The following is a 6,728-nucleotide window of genomic DNA, read 5'->3' on the forward strand; positions in this document are numbered from 1 at the left end:
TCATAAATAGAACATAGAGTTCAAGGGTCTAGGGAGGAGAACGGTTGAGCAGTGAGTCTGAAGAATGAACATGGTTGAGATGATAGGCTATTTTGGAGTTTGGAGTTACCATGATATAATGAGGAATCTATTAGTCACTGAGGGATTTTAAACAGGACCATGAAGTGGAGACTTGATAACATTTGCTTTTAGAAAGATATTTCTAATCAGAAGACAATGAATCTCCTAGAGACTGGTCGGGGATCCTTGCAGAAATTCAGGAAATAAAGGATGCAGTTCCAAATTAAGCCAAGGGCATTGAGCTAGACAAGAAGTAAATGGATCTAGAAATATGTAGAACAAACAAATTTAAATAATCTATTAATCAGAATATGAGAACTACAGAGTACACTCAAGCTAATTATTTTGCAGTGAATTTTAACAAAGTAACAAGGGTGAGGGGCCAAATGTCGGAGACTATAAAGAAGACTGATGCAATAGAAAGGTATTTCTATGTCTAGGCTTAAATGTGCACAAGGAGAGAGTAATTAGTGTAACCTGGTGAGAAAATGCTGTGTAGAAAGACCTATGTGGTCCATGACTCTAGTCAAGGGTCATAGCCAGCTCACAGGGTCATAGTGGAGATGGAGTTGTGGGCATAACTACCCTGATTTCACTCTCTTCACTCTTTTTGATGTCTTCAGGGCCTCTGCATGAGGACAACTGGTACCTTTTTCATGGAGAAGGCCTTTAGGGACACACAGCATGCAGACACATGAAGATAACAGATCTGGAGAGGTTAACAGGAGGTCCCCAATACAGCAACACAGTGAATACAGGAGATCAGAGACAGAAGTCAGGACGACTCAGGACAACTCTTTTAGAAGTCATCCTGACTTCTAGAATGCTAATGTAGGAAACAGAGTAGAGGGTTATCTCATTCATTGATATAAGGAAATTCAAGGCAGAGAAGGTTATCATTATGTGTTTGGAAAAGGAAAACTTGGCGAAAGTGAATTTTAGTTTAGGGTTGTTGAGTTTTGCATATCTGAGGGACCTTTCATTTCTTCATTCATCAGATCTACAGCATCATCTCTGTGATAATTGAAGGTCACTTGCTTTCAGAGCAACTTCTACCTCCTCAAAGAGTCCCAGGCAAACACCTTTTTACATATTAGATAGTACCAGTGGTGCTGCTGGTCTCTAAGTAAATGAAAAAGTTTACGCTGTTAGTGTTTAAATAAGGCTAGAGTCAGTCAAACATGTTTCCATAAAAAAAAGATTAAAATAAAATATATTTTATTGCTTCAATAGCATCAATTTAACATATCACATTGAGTTGAAGTAGCATGATGAAATGGAAAAAGCTAAGTTTAGAGCAAGACACAATTTAGTTAGAATATGAGTGCTACACCTTACTTGCTGTGTATCCTTGGGCAAGTAATATTGGGTTGTCAGGGAAGTCATGACATATTTTTTTTTTAAATTTTTTTTTTCCTTTTTTTGGAGAGTTTTTTTTTGCTATAGGGCGCGTGCGTTCGCCAGACAGACAGAGAGAGACATAGAGACAGAAAGCGAGAAATCACCCCCCAGGGGGGATGGTCACGCCGCAATCCCTTCTCCTCCATTCTCCTCTTGGGATCTTGGGCACGCACACACACGTGCCCGGTGTGAGTTTTAAGTCACTGGGTCCGGGACGCGAACTGCGGTTGACTACATGGGAATCCAGCGACAGAGCCATTAGCTAACTGCTGGTTCCCATGACATATTTTTCTAAGCAAAAATGCATCATGATTTTTCTGACAACCCAATAGTTTTTTCTTATCATTAGTAGTAGTCTGTCTTCTAGAACAGAATCAGATATTCTAAAATAATAGAACATACATACATCACTACTTTTATGGTGCACGTACTGAGAAAACTTTAACGCACGTTCTCATTTAACATTAAGTCCTTGGAGGTAGGTACAACTAGTAAGCAGGAAGTTGAAACTAAGCGAAAGTATGTAAGTTTTGCAAAAATCACATAGGCAACTAGTAGCAGTGCATGAATTCCTGTGATTTCTGTTCTTCACAATAAGCTCCAAGAGCATCTTGACATAAGGTAGATATACCTTTGGTTTGCCCCTGCGTTATATTATAAACATCTGCTTACAAACCTGTCTTCACATCATACTGTGATGTGCCTCGTTCACCTTGGTATCTGCAAAGCCTGGCATAGCATTTCACATGGAATACATCTAAATAAATGTAAATATCACTTTTAAAAATTGCAAGTGGTTGCCTAACATATTATTTCTTTTTTTTTTTTCTTTCTTCTTTACCTCTATTACTCCCCCTCTCTCCCTTCCTCTTTCTCTCCCAAGGAATCTTAACATTTGTCAGATGATCTTGATGTTCTGCCAGGGGTGTGTTTAAACAATGTCCTATCTTATCTTTCTTGGTTCCTTCTGCTCACCATTTTTGTTTCAGATTGTGCTCCAACTGTTCGACATTTGTAGAGGAGAGAGAGAGATCTTTAAATGTCATTCAGTTCAAACGTATTATGACCTGTCTCTTCAGTTGTACAAGGAGTGCAAAGTAGTTTTACTTAATGAGGCAGAACATCTGAGCTGCTAGTCCAGAAATGATATCAAAGAAGTTTGCTTGAGTAACTTGTCGGCCTTTAGTTTTTACTGTACGGACTTTCCTAGTTCCCTGGAATATAAAACTGTGTCATTTAAAAGGCATTAGATTCATCTCTCTGGTTTAACATATTTGATGTGTCTCAGACATTGTAAAAAGTTGTGAAGCCTACAATTCTTATGCCCTCAGGGTTGCAAATTATCTGTATGGTGCCACGAGGTAACGTAAGATTACAATATATGGGTTAGCCATCATCTTCTCGCACAGTATAAAGTTTCCCTGATTCAGACTTTCCAAAAGATAAGTTGACAAAATTAGTTTGGTAACAAAAATATTAGTAGTGGATGTTGAAAGGCATGTTTTGTTCTTTTTTTTTTTTTTTTTTTTTTTTTTTTCCCAGATAGCAGTCTGAGAAGGCGAAAAATAAATGGCATGTCTATAGTCCCCTAGTGGGTTTCTCAAGCTTCTTTCCTACTTTGTGATAGTCATTCACTTACTTACTCAATCAGTGAACACTTCTTAAATCCTACTATATATCAGACACAATGATCCAGACTAAGTCCCAGCTCTTCTCTCAAAATACTTTATGTACCTCCAATGCCACAGTATTTCCACCCAGTTGCTTTTGCCTTCCTCCGAAGTTTCACAGTCCCCTGTGTCTTACTGTAGACGACACTCTCTCTTACCTATTCCTGATCTTCACCTTTCTTTCCAACTCACTTTTTCCTCTCTGCTTTCCTCTTTCCTTCCCTTCTTTCTTGAATGATTTATTAAGTAACTTTTGTGTTTGGGGCCCTAGGACACACTGGAATGACACTGCAGAGTAAGAGTGTCTGCTTTTTAGGAGCTTGCCGGGGTCCAGCCTCGGCAGTGGTGGGTGGCTTGTACACAGGAAGGCGACACGGGTGATCAGAAACAAAAAAATTAGACTGAGACCTCATTGCTCCTTAGCATGTTCTCAGCCGGCCACAGCCAGAGCCAGCTCCAGGTTGCCACGCTAGCGGCTACTAAACACACGTATTTATTGAGGAATCTTACAGGAGTAGGAGGGGTGAGGGGGAAATAAAAGATTTACTCTATGAAACAGGGAATTCAAAGCACAGGAACAATGATCATAAAACATGATGTCTGTCTTGTTTGAACAGGTGAAGCCAAACACAGTTCTCAGAACAAAGGAATCTATTTGGTGCATTTTCTTCTTCAGTCTTGATTACTGGACAGGGTCTTTTGAAGAGTGGGCTTGCAGTCTCAGGTCAGCTTGATAGTTTTAGTCCTGGGCCAGGGCGGTAACATTGCTGGTTGCATAGGCCTAGATAGAAGTCTTGTTTAAGTAAAGACACAGTTAATATATGGACTATCTATATATTACATCAAAAGACGATGAGTCTATTACCCATATGGGAAAGGAAGATGATCTTGTAGCTCAGGAGATAACACAGGATGGTAAATTAGCAGGTTTTTTATAGTCAACAGCACATAGATGAGAAACTCTTTGTAGTTGAAAACTACCTGTTGCTTTAGATAAGAGCTCCCAGCTAAGATAATCTTTCCTTGGAGACTTCAGGTTTGTTCATCCTTTTCCTTTCTTAAAAAACCCATGGGTTTCTGTATTTTATTTGCTGAGTCCTGTCAATTAGTGAGTTCTTTTGTTTTATCTCTGAGTCCCAGCTATGTAGTGAATGTGCTGATTTTGGCCTAGCTTCAGTTAACTTTGGCCTGCAACTTTAACAAGGGGTATTTACATAGAACTAGCCTTAAACTAACTTAATCTACATATGTTACTAACACTAATTTGGTTTATACTAACTTAATCTTAACATACGTTAATTTTGGCTAAAAAACAGACAAATGGGGCAGTCCCAAGCCTTCCAGAGGGTCCTCTGGGTCCTCTCACATGCCGTTTTAGGGAACCACATTCCTACAAGATCACTATTTGGCTTTATTGTAATGGTTGGGGGTGATATTTTTACCCTAGCAGGGTACTGTAATAATAGTAAAACTCACGGCAGAGAAATTAAATACTGGTCAGTGCAATGACACAAGAAAGGGCTTGTAAACTGGGTCTTGCTTCAGTTTCTTCCCAGTCCAGGCCTTGCCATTTAAACATGGAAGGCAGCCTCTTTACCAGCTGTTGTCTGCATGGCCCTGTCAGGAGCTCAGAGTACAAATGGAGATAGACCTGCCAGCCGAAAATTGCACTTCAATGTGATAAAGGTCCTGTTTTACATTTACTTGAATAGATCTCTCTCATTCAGCTCATGGTGTCCTCTCAATAATTTTGTTTGAGAATTGATTTATAAAATTGGAATCTAGTTTTGAGATATATTTGTTGTTTTCAGAATCTCTTCCATATATTGGATATATATTAAATGTTTTTTTTTTAAATTTAAACTGAGTATATCAAAATGCTGTGCAAATCATATGAGATACCAGGTCTTATCTTGTTATCTTTAAAGAAATTTCATTTTTTTAAAAGCATTTGTTTATTTATCTGTTTATTTATTGTGATTTTCAAGCTGCCAGGCCTGGGATTTGAAATGCATTTGGACATGTGTGAATCCAGCTCCTCCACCATCATGCCATCTGCTGGTCCTTGCCTTGCTCTCTGTAGTTTCTTTTCTTCTTCTTCTCTCTCTCTCTCTCTTTTTTTTTTTTTTTCTTTTTTTAAGAGAGATTTTTGCTATAGGGCTGTGTGCTTTCTGGAAAGACAGAGACAGAGGGAACTAAAGCAAGAAATCAGCCCCCAGAGGGGAGGACCATGCTGCCATCGCTTCTCCTACCTTTTCCTCTTGGGATTTTGGGCACACATGCACATGTGCCTGGTGTAAGTTCTTTTTTTAATTTTAATTTAATTTTTTTTATACATTCGATTGCTATACATCATTGGACTTGCAAAGAGAATTTATCCATGAAATACATGAAATACACCTCAGACCAGTCCAGTTGAGAATACTATATATGTTATCATCAACAGTAGTAAACTATTACATGTCCTACAAATGTCTGGCCTCTATTTTTACCCCTAATTTCCTTCCATATATTCTTCTCCTCTACCACCCTCCTTCCACACTGTCTCCAGTGTCCATAACTATTTTCAATGCTTTTATGTCCTCCAATCTTTCAGTCTCTACCATAGAGTGCAAACAGTTGGTATGTATTAAATATAGACATACAATATCTTTCTTTCATACCCTGGCTTGCCTCACTCAGCAATATATCGTCCATATTCAGTCACTTTCTATCAAATGTCAGGGTCTTGCTATTTTTTTATGACTGAATAGTATTCCATAAAGCCTATATTCCACACTTTCCAATCACTTTCCAATCCATTCATCTGTTCATGGACTTTGGGTTGGTTCCATGTTTTAGCAATTGTGAATAATCCAGTGTGAGTTTTAAGCTACTGGATTTGGGACTTGAGCTGCAGTCGACTACATGGGAGTCCAGCAACATAATCACCATGCCAACTGCTGGTTCAACTCTCTTTAGTTTTTTGTTGCCTATAATTTCTGAGTTTTGTTCCTTCTGTGCTATGATGAATACAATTAACTGTGATTGTGTCAAGTGCATGGTGCTAAATGAAATAAATACTATTATCCACATTTTATAGATGAAGAAATCAAGAGAGAGAAAGAAATCTAACCAGAATTATGGTGCTCTAAAGTTGAAGAAGCTTGGGTTCGTTTCCATAATGTGAGCTTCTGTTCATGATTATATATAGTATGGTGTGGGAGATATGAAATTATAAGTCGGGATTCAAGTAGCCTTGGCAATTCTATTTGACTTTAGTAAGTTAATCCCTGTGAGCTTCAGTTCACTGAAAATTTGGGATAATAATATTTAGTTTAAATTATTGCCTTAAGGGGGAGCTAGGAGGTGGCACAGTGGTTAAAGTGCTGGACTCCCACATGGCCAACTATAGTTCAAATCCTGAACCTGGTCATTTGCTTTCTTACTTCCTCTCTCTCTCATCTCTCTCTCTCTCTAGTGAGTACATGTACCCTACAACAAATTTTAAAAAAAGATAAATAAAATTAAGTAATTTAAAAAAATTAGTGTCTTAAGGGTTAAATAAAATAAATACCTATCAGAAGCCTGGCGCTAAGGAAATATTGCCCCTTTCCC

This window comes from Tupaia chinensis, unplaced genomic scaffold (assembly GCF_000334495.1).
Source record: "Tupaia chinensis unplaced genomic scaffold, TupChi_1.0 Scaffold000139_1, whole genome shotgun sequence".
Taxonomy (NCBI): Eukaryota; Metazoa; Chordata; class Mammalia; order Scandentia; family Tupaiidae; genus Tupaia; species Tupaia belangeri.